Consider the following 13,129-nt stretch of genomic DNA (forward strand, 5'->3'; position numbering starts at 1 on the left):
CCTCCAGGTTGTGTTTTAGACTAAATGGGAGGTGAAGCAACCATTAATCTACATGTAATTTCCCACCCTCATTGTGTTTAGCTGGTTAGTGGGCATGGAGGAGGAGAGAGGGAGTGGGCTGTCATTTACCACTGTGTATACACCCACATATGTGACTCTATAGTCATATGGGCTACTCAGATGTGATAGGGAGAATATGCTCAGCATAGAAACCCACTGAAAACTGAGCATGTGCAGAGTTGCCTTTATAGCTGCAAAATCCCCAGCTGAGTTTGAGACATGAACAGAGGAGATTTGCTTCACAAACTGATGTCAGAAACTGGACACAGACATGTGTATACATTAGAACTAAACCAACTGAAATATCACATGCTGTCCAATTAATGTGTTTACCTTTTGTTCTTATTATAAAGAGAGAATTTTGTGTACTGCCTTTTTCAGGGAGCTGGTAGGTAGACAGCAGTGTGGCATGAGTAGTTGTCCGACAATACTCTCAAACTTGGCAAGTCTGGTGTCCCATGGTCATTGGTGGTGTAGTAGATAAAATTACCTCTACACTATCTTACATGCAGAGCTGCCAGGGAAACAGCATTCGCTGTATCTGTTATGTGGCCTGTGAATGCTGCTTAACCAAGGAGATGTAAGGACAGAGACACTCAACACTTGCTAAGGTTGGAAAATGGAGGTGCTCTACAATACAATACCATTTCTGTGAACTCAGCACCAGGCTTGTAAAGTTAGCCTTTATAAAACTTACATAAACTTATGGTACATAAAAAAATTGGTGATTGTTAAACACTTTTCTACACCAGAGAGCCACGCTGATCACATGGTCGCTGAGGTGTGCTGGCAGTAACAATGCCAATGTGCAGATCCCCAAGCCACACACTTACCGGTACTTTTCTTTTCCCAAACAATTATTGATATGTCAAAATAACATTTCAAAAAGTTTTATTTACATGCCACGTTGCAATGTGTTAGTTTGGTGTGAATTGACACCATAGAAAACAATGTTTCTTGCCCTGTCTTGGGCTGGTGCTGCACTGTGCAAGGCTGTCTAGGGAAGTCCCAGCAAACTTGGTGTAAATTCTCTGCATTAAGGCAAAAAAAACTTCTAAGTGCAACTACCCCCTAGCCCCCTTTTACTTACCTGAGCCTGAACTCAATCCAGTGCTGTGCCTGAGAGCAACATCTCTTAAAGCTCTCTCCCTCCTCATAAGCTCAGAGACAGCAACAAGAGCCATTGGCTCCCACTGCTTTCAATTACAGCCATTGAGGAGGGATCGGGTTGCGGGACCCAGCAAAGAATTAGAGAAAGTAGCTGTGTCATGTGACCCTTTAGCTTAGCTTCCGCAGTTCAGGGTATTCTGTTTTATCAATTACTCATCTTTCAGTATTGCTATATCCTCTGTCTCTATCAGATCTTGACATTTAAGCTGGGGCATTTTTTTCTGAATTGTAGCCTAAGGTTCTAAGGAATACATTATCAACATCCTAGTGACAGACATGTTAAATGTACATAATTTAACTTACATTTTGCATTTTCCTATTAGCTCTGAATATGTAGAATAGGGAGTTATGACACATAACACTCATATCACAGTTGCAGAGTGTACAGCTGCTCCCATTGAGGAAGCCATGTTCCAAAGAATGTGAGGGGCAGTCCTATTAAAATATAATGACTGGATAATGTTTTGTTTGCTAAAAAACTGCATATCAAATCAATTCCCTTGTTGTTTTCTTCTAAAATACTGTCCTGACCACCTTCTGAAAAGCAATCCACCGCTGACCGCTTTTTAGAGGGTGTTGCATGTATAAACTAGCCCCTTATTGTTGAATCTGAAATAATAATGAGCTGGAACGCTTACAAAAATTAAACTTAACTTAAAATCCTTTTTTTAACCTACATGCAAGCTACATGCCTGTTCCATTAATTTCAAAAGACCCTGTACTGCAATAATTTCTTTTTTACAGATTTATGGAAAAAAAATCATTAAATAATAGCCAGCGAGCAAGTCTTGGGGTTTCACCCACGCATGTTTGCTCATTAAAGAGCAAAGTGGGGCAGATGTACACTGGCTATGAAGCAGAACTTAGAAATTGTTCAGATAGCTGACTCTTCATTAAACAACCAGTTTGTCACATTAATAGCTCTTCCAATAAATATTTGATTTTATTCTTTTACACTTTAATTAAAGATAAACATGGTTACACTATAAATTACGCCTATTGCTCCCAGATTGCCTAGATGTGTTTTGCTTAAAAATTGCTTAATAGAGATGAAAGCTTTCAGTTATAAGTGTGCACGTTTCATGTCTAAACCATCATCAGAAAACCCTGCAAAATATATGAATATACACACACTTATATTAAAATAACAATTATACCATCAGTGAAGTAAAATGAAAGAATATTATTTTTTCTAAGCTAATTGCAATAGCATATTTCTTAAGGTGACATGAAATAACAGTCTGCTAATTTGGCTGGTTCAGGTGACAATCTTATATTTGAGAATGGCACAATTTAAAGTTATATGTAAACCCTCAACTTGAAAAAACAACCCATTCAGTTTAAAATAGAAATGAGAAAAACAAAATGTTTATATACTGTACATATATATATATATATTATATATATATACAGAGAGAGAGAGAGAGAGAGAGAATAGAAAAGAATCACCCCCTTTAAAGTAATCAAGTTTTGTTGCTTTGCAGCCTGAAGTGAAGACAGACACAGTTTTTGTTTTATCCATCTCTATTTACTCTGTGCAAGTTATTATTTTTTAGACATATAATTTTTGCCCATTCCATACTCAAGTTCTGCTTCCTGGTTGTGCTTTACTGCTCTTACTGCCAATGCAAGCTGTGTCTCAGCTGATATTTCAACAGTTGTTAATGGGAATCAAAATGTAGGCAGCATGCTTGTTCCAGGGCTGTGATGTAAAAGTAATTTACTGAACTACAGGCACATATAAAGAAGTCAAATTAAGCAGTTTTTAATATATCATCAAAAGTTAATGCCAGCAATGTAATTACCTGAATTTGACTTGGTATCAGCCTCTTGCAGTCTCTGTACAGCAGAGCTTAGAGTAGGGAGGGAGGAGCATCACTGTGGCCAATCTGTTCACATGTTTGCAAGGAGCATGCTGATAGGAGGAGAAAACAGCAACAGAGAAATTAACTCATGAGTCTGCTCCTGCTACTTCACTTCCCATACACAGACTGGAGGCAGGGAGGAGACCTGTATGTATCAATTAACTGCAGTTGAGAAAGAATTTAAGTTACTTGCACTCCCAGACAGAGCTGTGCTTGGTGACCAAGCTGTGAAAAATCTTCGAACTGGATGGATGGGAATATAAATCTTTTGGCAGAACAAAATGCTCTCTAAAATGAATTGTATCAGTGTATGCATCGGTTTTTAATGGAGTTCAATTTAAAGTAAGACAGGCAAGTAGCATTTTAAGAAAGAAGGCAGCCCCTATACTTTTTTTTACGATAGAGTTACTTTAAACTTGGAAACTGTTTTAAGTTGATTCAGAAACAACATTCCCTCAAATGGTTAATCTGTATTAATGGTTAAATATGTTTTCTACAGCTTTTTCAGAATATCAAAACAATACAAAGTTAGGTCAATAAATTTTACCTTAGTATAGAAAATAGAAACAAGAATTTACAACAGAATCCAAAAAGGATAAATTATGTGGCAATACAACAAAAACTGGATCCAACCTGTACAGGTATAGAAAAACTTATTCAATAGGAGTTTTGAACTGGTCATCCCATATGGGTTGACTTGATGAAGTAAGGGCCTAAGGCCCAAAACCAAAATATTTACCATATTCACTAAAATATCAGTATGTCCCGCTAAAAGGACAAGAGAATAGAGACACAGAGAGGAAATAGAAAAGAAGACAAAGAAGAAAGAGAAAAAAGGAGGAGAAGAAGGTGTGGAATGCGGTGGGGACCTGGCCCAGGTATGAAAAGGAAGTGATGAGAGACATGTCCCCTACAAGAAGGGAACATGTCCCCTGTTGAGATGGGGAAACCAATAACAACTCCTTGATGTATTGTCACCCAACTGTTGGGGAGATGTCAACCCTGGAAGAGAAACAAATTGCAAAAGCACCTGATGCTGAAAAATGCATCCATATATACCTACAGTGGGGATCGAAAGTTTGGGCACCCCAGCTAAAAATTTGTATTAATGTGCATAAAGAAGCCAAGGAAAGATGAAAAATTCTCCAAAAGGCATCAAATTACAGATTAGACATTCTTATAATATGTCAACAAAAGTTATATTTTATTTCCATCATTTACACTTTCAAAATAACAGAAAACAAAAAAATGGCATCTGCAAAAATTTGGGCACCCTGCAGAGTTAATATCTTGTACTGCCCCCTTTGGCAAGTATCACAGCTTGTAAACGCTTTTTGTAGCCAGCTAAGAGTCTTTCAATTCTTGTTTGAGGTATCTTTGCCCATTCTTCCTAACAAAAGTCTTCCAGTTCTTTGAGATTTCTGGGCTGTCTGTCACGCACTGCTCTTTTAAGGTCTATCCATAGATTTTCAATTATGTTGAGGTCAGGAGATTGTGAAGGCCATGGCAAAACCTTCAGTTTAAGCCTCTTGATGTAATCCCCCGTGGATTTCGAGGTGTGTTTAGGATCATTATCCATTTGTAGAAGCCATCCTCTCTTTAACTTCAGCTTTTTCACAGATGGCATCAAGTTACCATCCAAAATTTGCTGAAATTTTATTGAATCCATTTTTCCTTCTACTCATGAGATGTTCCCTGTGCCACTGGCTGCAACACAACCCCAAAGCATGATTGATCCAACCCCATGCTTAACAGTTGGACAGAGGTTCTTTTCATTCAATTCTGTGCCCCTTCTTCTCCAAACGTACCTTTGCTCATTCCGGCCAAAAAGTTCAATTTTAACCTCATCGGTCCACAGAACTTGTTTCCAAAATGCATCAGGCTTGTCTATATGTTCATTTGCAAAGTTCAAACGATGATTTTTGTGGTGAGGACGTAGAAGAGGTTTTCTTCTGATGACTCTTCCATGAAGACCATATTTGTACAAGTATCTCTTTATAGTGGAATAGTGTACCACAACTCCAGTGTCTGCCAGATCTTTCTGGAGGGATCGTGCAGTCAAACGTGGGTTTTGAATTGTTTTTCTCACAATCCTGCGAGCTGTTCTGTCTGATATTTTTCTTGGTCTTCCAGATCTTGCTTTAACTTCCACTGTTCCTGATGACTGCCATTTCTTAATTACATTCCGAACAGAAGATATTGACATCTGAAAACGCTTTGCTATCTTCTTATAGCCTTCTCCAGCTTTGTGAGCGTCAACTATTTTCAGTTTCAGTTTTCTAGACAACTGCTTAGAAGAACCCATGGTGCTGATTGTTGGGGCAAGGTCAGATGAGTCTGGGCATTTAAAACCTTTGAGATTGACATCACCTGGTCTTCCCAGACGATGATTGAGAACAATCCATGACACTGGCAGGTCTCAGATTGGCAAAGGGGGCAGTGCATGCTATAAATTCTGCAGGGTGCCCAAACTTTTGCAGGCGCCATTTTTTTGTTTTCTGTTATTTTGAAAGTGTAAATGATGGAAATAAAATCTAAATTTTGTGAACATATAAGAATGTTTAATCTGTAATTTGATGCCTTTTGGAGATTTTTCCATCTTTCCTTGGCTTCTTTATGCACATTAACACAAATGTTTAGCTGGGGTGCCCAAACTTTTGATCCCCACTGTATATACCAGAGTGAAGTGGATTTGGAAAAATTATCTGCATCTAGGGTGATGGTTTCTTCAATTCACGTTATATCATTTAGGGTAGCCACCCAGTGGGTGAGTGTGTGGGGGGGGGGGGGGGGAGTATCTGATTTCCAAAAATGAGGGATGGTTAAGCTGACCGTCGAAAAGAAGAAACGTAAAAGGCTTTTTTTGCGAGGATACTAATTCAGGTAAAATAGAGAGTAAAACTATTTCTGGGGGACCCTTGAGGAATCATCATACATACATCATCCAAAAATGGATTGCCAAAAGTGACTATCTTGGAATCCTCCCACCATATGTGTATATAGGAGACCCTCTCTTGTTCACACCACCAGTACATGCTAGAGGTAGAAGAAGCTCTATGGAGCGTGACAGGATCTCTATACCAACGTGATAAAATTTTGATGGTTTTTTCTTGTGCATAAGAGGAGATAGAAGATTTATGTGTGAATAAAAATGTGGTATGCCATTGTGCAGTGGAGACTTCATATCCCAACAGTTGACCAGGACTTGGTGTATGTTGGCAATGTGTCATGGAGGATGGATAGGGACAGCTTGTATATTGTGGAAAGCACATGTTTTGGAGTCTTTGGAAGGGAGCACAGCTTCTCGAATTCTGTGAGAGGTGCGAGAGAGATGAGAGATGTCAAAGATCGGAGAAACGGGCCGAGTTGAGAACTGCCCACTTCTTGAAGACAAGCCAGATTATCAAACAAGGAGGTCAGAGGAGAAGACGTTTACAAATTTGGAACTATACCAGAGATGGAGGCTAGCTAAGTTTAGGGGTGATGCATTTTGGAGTATAGAAAGGCCTTTACTGTATCCCCATGGGAGAGCTCAGAGATCTATGGAAGTTAGATCTTGTTCCACCATAGTAGAAACCTTTTTAATCAGATCGGGGAACCAGTCTAAAATGCAGGTTAGAAGGGAGGCAGTGTGGTATAATTCAAAATTCGGGAGGCCTACTCCTCCTTGATGTTTAGCATATGTAAAAAGCTTAATCTAAAGTAGCCATTACTCCATACAAAGTGAATAGAGAGGGTTCTAAGAATGCAAAAAAAGCTTTAGATGGAGTAAAAGGAACAGTTTGGAACACATAGAGGAGTTTGGGCAATATATCCATTTTGAGAGTGTTATTTGGACCAAACCACGGAATAGAAATGGTATTCCAGGCCTCTAAGTCCTTACGGATCTTAGACAGTAGCATTCTGTAATTTAAGCCATAAAGGTCAGATAGATTGGAAAGAATCATAACACCTAAATAAGATATGCCCCTGGGCTGCCACTGAAATGGGTAGTTCTGTCTTAAATGGTTTAGGGACTCCAGCGGTAGGGTGACGTTTAAAGCTTCAATTTTGAATATGTTTAATTTAAAGTTACTGAGATGTCCAAATCTTCTAAATTATTGCATGACAGAGGGGATAGTTATATGTGGTTGTTGCACATATAGACGCAGATCATTGGCTTAGAGTGAGAGTTTAAAGCGCGCAGAAGAAGTGCAGATGCCAGAGATAGAAGGATTGTTTCTGATGGCCTGTGCAAGGTGTTCAATTATGATGACAAAAAGATGGGTGAGAGTGGACAACCCTGGCAGGTACCAGTCGAGATCGAGGAGGGTGGTGTCTGTGAATATAGGAGATTAGATCTATAGTTTTTGTGGTATTGTCCCTGGCCTCTCAACCAGGGACGAAGCCCACTTGGTCCCGGTGAATCAGGTACGGGAGTAAGGGAGATAGGTGAGACGCCATAACCTTGGCAAAGAGTTTAATGTCTACATTTAAGAGAGAGATGGGTCTGTAGTTACTGCATGTAGACAAGTCCTTACATGGTTTCGGGAGAACTGTTATAAAAGATGAGAAGTAGGAAGGGTAGTGGTATCACTAGCGGTAAAGGCAGTACTTAAAAGAGGAGCTAGTAAGGGGGCAAACAGTTTATAGGATCTTGCAGTGAACCCATCGGGCCAGGACATTTCCCAGGCTTAAGACCCTTGATAGCTGCAGTAAATTCAAAATCAGAGATTCAGTCGTATTAGAATCTATCACAGGAAGAGCGGTGTTGCTAATATTGTCCTGGATGGTTTCAGGCCATAAGGGTGGAACAGTGGAAGGATGACAGTGAGAAATGTTATATAGCACAGAACAGAACAAGTGAAATTCAGATGCTATATCGCCGGTAGAATGGACCTTAGTATTATTACGAGTCATGAGGAAATAGACAGGTTTACGGGGAGGCCTGGGGTGGAACACACCAGCTAAATGTTGGCCACAGTTATTAGCTAGTGAGAAGCGTGTGCAGCAGACCCTATTTCAGGTGATCAAGGAGTAGGAGTCTAGTATACAAAGAAGACCGCGTCAAGCAGTTACTAGATCCACATAGGTAGGTGGATTTAGGTCTGATTTATGGGAAGATTCTAAGGTAGAAATTTTGCAGAGGAGTTGTTGGATTTCTGTCACTCAGGCTTTTTTTAGGCATGTGCCATGTTGTATAAAAACTCCCTGGAGAACCTGGAGAACACATTTGAGGGCTTCCCATTTAAGAAGTGGATTAAACTGATGAGATGCAAATCTCTGTATTTAATACAACAAAAATAGGAAGAAAATGGTAAAATAGGTAATGAGCATATGAATAGCTAAAAATGTGTGCAGACTGAAATTCACTGTACTGTGCAGAGAATTTGCATAGTTTTAAGCGTAGTTTGCACATGTATTTCACATGCACTATTTAAGAAACCATGAAAAAAATCATCCCTGGAGATCGGTGGCCAAGTGATCCAGCTTAGAACCAGAATCAGTTATACCCTTTATGTGCTGTACAGGGTTACAAATCTTGGATTATTGAAGTGAAATCTGTCCAGCTGACAGCTAAATTAGCCATCTGGTTATTAACAGCAAGATTAGTGGGAACATAGCATCACCAGCTTGGGTGTGATTAATAATCAAATGAATTAAAATATGTGTTTTTCCCTTTTATGAAGACCAAATGCACTGTCATTTATCATAAATACCTGCAACAACATTCAGTAATATTAAGCAATGTAGCAAATATGTGCAAAGATATGCAAAGATCTGAGTTTTTCTGCTCTAGAAAGATGCAGGTCTCTGCAAGGGCACACAGAAAACAAGAGATGCATTTTCCTCAAGGGACCAGAGCTGTGCCGAAATCTTTGATTCTCTGTTTCTATGCACGGTGGCTGATATGGTGCATAGGAATGAATAAAATGTCACTTTGTGACATCTGTGAGATTCAGCTTAAAGCAGAGTTCCGGCTGAAAAAAAAATTAAAGTCAGCAGTTACAAAAACTGTAGCCGCTGACTTTTAAAATACAGACACTTACTTGTCCCTCGGGCCAGCGGTGTCCTCCCCACGGCTGGTTTCCCCGACCGTCTTCTCTCCGCACCGGCATCTTCAATGTGGGCACCCGGCTTTGACAGCTTGCAGCTTCACAGCCGGGTGCCCACTGCACATGAGCGAGAAGTGCTGCACATTGTGAATTGCCCCCTTAATCTCCTGGGATCTGTCATGTGTCCCAGAAGACTATGGGGAGAGATGGGGGGAGGACAACTTTCTCTTCCGATCACCTAGGCGATTGCAGTGGAAGTGGGAGCGGGTGTCAAATTCGGGTACTCGCTCCCCCCCGCTCCCAAAGGTGCCAATCCTTAATGGGGAGCAGGGGACAAAGGCTTAAAGCAGAATTTCCCCTTTTAGGTGGAGCTCCACTTTAATGACTTTAAAATATAATTTTAATGAAAAGAAAAATGTGCAGGAAACTATTTACATAAAAGATACCAAGCAACAGTAAATAAAACAGGATTAAAAGTGAAAAGTACTTGAAGTTTGGCTTGGATTTGTTTTTTTGCAGAAAACAATCATCCACACAGTAAGTCTAACCTGATATATTAAAGTCATCAGTGCTCTTGAATGGTGCTTAGCATTCCATCATAGTGACATCGAAAGTAGATGCAGCTATCTTTTCTGGTCCCTGAAGGGGGCTGTTGCAGAAATAACACAACCAATCAAAGGGTCTGAAGAGTGTGCTAAAATGTTTTATGATGTTACAGCAGACACTGCCTTAATGGCAATGATTCCATCTATATCTCTATTTCAAACTGACAGTTTTACAATCCGACAATCAACCTATTATTGAAAAGAATGAAATAATGACTTGATAGACACCAAATATAATACAAATCAGATGAAGATACGTTTAGGAGATTTAATGTGTTTCATTCGCCTGCTGGACATTGTAGCATAGGTGTATTTGACATCTAACAGATTGTCATCTTCTCATAAATCATCATATTATATGATTGTGACACCAGAATAATTGGAATTATGGAAACTGTAACTCAAGGAAGCCCTAGTTCCTCTGTATGTCAGTATAGGCCACCAACCCCAGTCTGATCGATGTGTGCTGTTCCAGGCTATTTACAGCAGGGCATTTACGAAATTACCTCATTAGGAGATTTCCAGGTTCTGCAAAGTACTGTTTATAATTCTGCTATAAGCTTTACAACCCTGTTTAGCACCTATCTTTATCTCCTTTACAGCTAACTTGGGGCTGGTTTCTGTTAATCGTGCTGAAAACTGTATCCTTTTTTCATAATAGTTAAATCTGAGTTCGTTCATCGCTGACTTGTAAATTTTGGATTAATAAGGGTGGCATTGTGTTTATTATGACTTCTCCATTCTCCCCACTCAGTGTTCATCAGACCCTATTATCATCATAAGAAGTGTGTAATACATAAAGTGCAGCGGTCAGGAATATGTAAAGCTCAAAAAGTAGGGATCAGGAGAGTGTAACACAGAGTCAGGGTCAGGTCTATTTTGAGCATGAAATGCAAGGGTTATGAGTGTTTAACACACAAAATGCACAGGTCAGGAGTGCACAACAGAAGTGCTAGGGTCAGGATTATGTAACATAGAGAGTGCAAAGTTTCGGAATAGATGATGCACAGAATACCAGAGTCAAGCAAAAAATGCAAGGGTCAGGACTGTTTGTTTCACAGAGTGCAGGGTCCAGGAGTGCATGGGGCAAAAGTGCAGGAGTGAGGAGTATGTAATGTATAGAATGTAGAAGTTGGAACTATGTAAGATACAGAGTGTAGGTAGCAGGACTGTATATTGCACAGAGTACAGGGGTCAGGAGTATGCAATGCACAGAGTACAAATGTCAGGAGCACATAATCCACAGAATTCATGGGTTGGAGTATGTAGGGCACATTTTCCCCTTTCTTAGCAAAAATTCCCCCACCACAAATTTCCTCCCCAAGCAAATATTTCCCTTGCTTTAAGTACAAATTTTCGCCCAATACCCCCTCCCCCCTTTCACCCCCACAAGCTAACCCCCCAAGTAAATTTTAAAAAGGGTATACTTGTACTACGAAAACCTTTAAAAAAAGTAGCACCCCAGCATAGATTACCACTTCACCTCTAAAGCATACTCACCAGACTTCAGATACAGTCACACCTAGAAGAAAGAGGGTCTTCCCATGCTCCCCTTGGCTATGTCATATGACAAGTGAGGGCATCCAAGAAGCTTAGGAGCTGCCTCTGCTCTGTACTTGCCGCCGTATGTGAGATCTCACAGGGACAGGATTCAGCAGTAGCTGAAGCAGCAAATTAAAAAAGAGTGAAGGGTGTTCTTGGTATGGTAAGGTGTGGAAGAACATATATTTGCAAATATTTGAAACATAGGCCTTTGTTTCTAACCTAAATATTGGAAACAGGTAACAGCCAGATTCTTGGTGCTCACTATTTGGATTGTATTTTAAGATTTTTTTGTTTTATTCATTTACTATGACTTCATTGCCATGTCCACTGTCATACTTCTACTTTAAAAATATGAATTATATTGTAAAGTCCTGAGCAAACTGTTGGCGCTATATAAATCCTGAATAATAATAATTTTAAAAATATTATTTTTTTGTACAAATTTGTGCATATATTGAGGAATATTTAATAATTCTCATACCTAGTACATTATTCACTGGAACACGGGTTCAGACCAACCAATTTTTTTCTGTGCTGTCCCCTGCCAGAACAGTTTCCTTTCTTACTGGTCCTGGCACACTAGTCACAGCATCGGGGTCTTGACTGCAAGGTACTTTATCTGAAAAATTCAACACTAAATTTACTGCTAAGTGCCTGCATGGGTTGGAATCAAAGAGTAATTATTTGAAGTTATTTTCATGCTTGTTAAGCACATGTTATTTGTCTGATATCCTTAGCCAGGCCACTTGTCATTTTTTTTCTCAGTGGAGGAATTTCAGGTTCTAAAGGGCTAAATGAGAAATGGCACACATTCATGCATTCTGTTGGCACCAAAGCATCATTATTTTGGTCTTTTACACCCAGGGGAGCACCAAGCAGGCTGGCAGACATTCTCACCTGGCACCCCCAGAGTCTGTGTGGGCCATATACTGTAAAATAAATTTCACATTTTGATGTTTTAAGCAGCCTTCGCACAGTTAAGAAAGACCTGCTGTTTAGTTTATCTCAGTTACATCCGATGACTGCACAGTGACAAATACAGAAATAACCACCCAACAGAGGGTCTAAGCCCTCACTATTCTATCCAAAACTAAAAAAATTATTTGGCTTTTGTTGCACTTTAATGCTGAAGAGTAAAGGTGCTAAAACAATGCAGCCTACGTTAGCAGGCTTCTGGACTGTATTGCAGTCAATTGACTAATTGAGTTAATTTTGTGCTTTGCAACCTCTTTATCAAACTGCAGTTTATAAAGTATGTGAAAAGGTATAGTGAGATCAAAGACAGTGGTGTTTACAATTTGGAGTATACTGATCTACATTTCAAAACCTAAGATATCAGAACCCATAAAAATATAAACATACTGGAGCATACATAGATTTACCAAGCCACCAAGTTGCAGAAAGTGAAAATTAGAAATTTGGTGGGTTTTTAGTGTTTGACAGTAGTGAAGCATCAAATCATATCAATTGTTTTGTTAGCTCTTAATCTAAATATAATATTCTAAGAATAATTCAGGAGTTAAGGTGGTTATAGGCAGATATTTAGATACTATCTAAGTGCCCTCAGACACTGTTGTCTGAGAGAGAAGTGCATGTAGATGATAATGAGTAATGATCATAGCAGGTTTTCTAGCGTAAAGCGTTCAAATAGAAAGCTTGATCTGTAAATGTGACATTGTCACCTAGATTGGCCAAGAATGGCCAGATCGAGAGACTGTTACTTGTACCTCAATGGACTCATCAGCTGGAAAGTTCTTCTAGATGTTTATGTGTGTACACTGACAGCCCAACTGAGCAGCCTACTTTCTAAATGTTTCATTTAGGTCTGTGACTGACCAAAAACTAAAAA

At 39.5% G+C, this 13,129-nt stretch overlaps 1 protein-coding gene across 2 annotated transcripts in view; it reads left to right on the plus strand.

Moving 5' to 3' along the window:
* Positions 1-13,129, plus strand: part of LOC149462315 (uncharacterized) — an 81,194-nt gene that overhangs the window by 54,214 nt on the left and 13,851 nt on the right. The gene's annotated exons all lie outside the window — the stretch shown is intronic.

Source organism: Staurois parvus, unplaced genomic scaffold (assembly GCF_062004578.1).
Source record: "Staurois parvus isolate SC_StPar_1 unplaced genomic scaffold, SC_StPar_1.0 ptg000177l, whole genome shotgun sequence".
Taxonomy (NCBI): Eukaryota; Metazoa; Chordata; class Amphibia; order Anura; family Ranidae; genus Staurois; species Staurois parvus.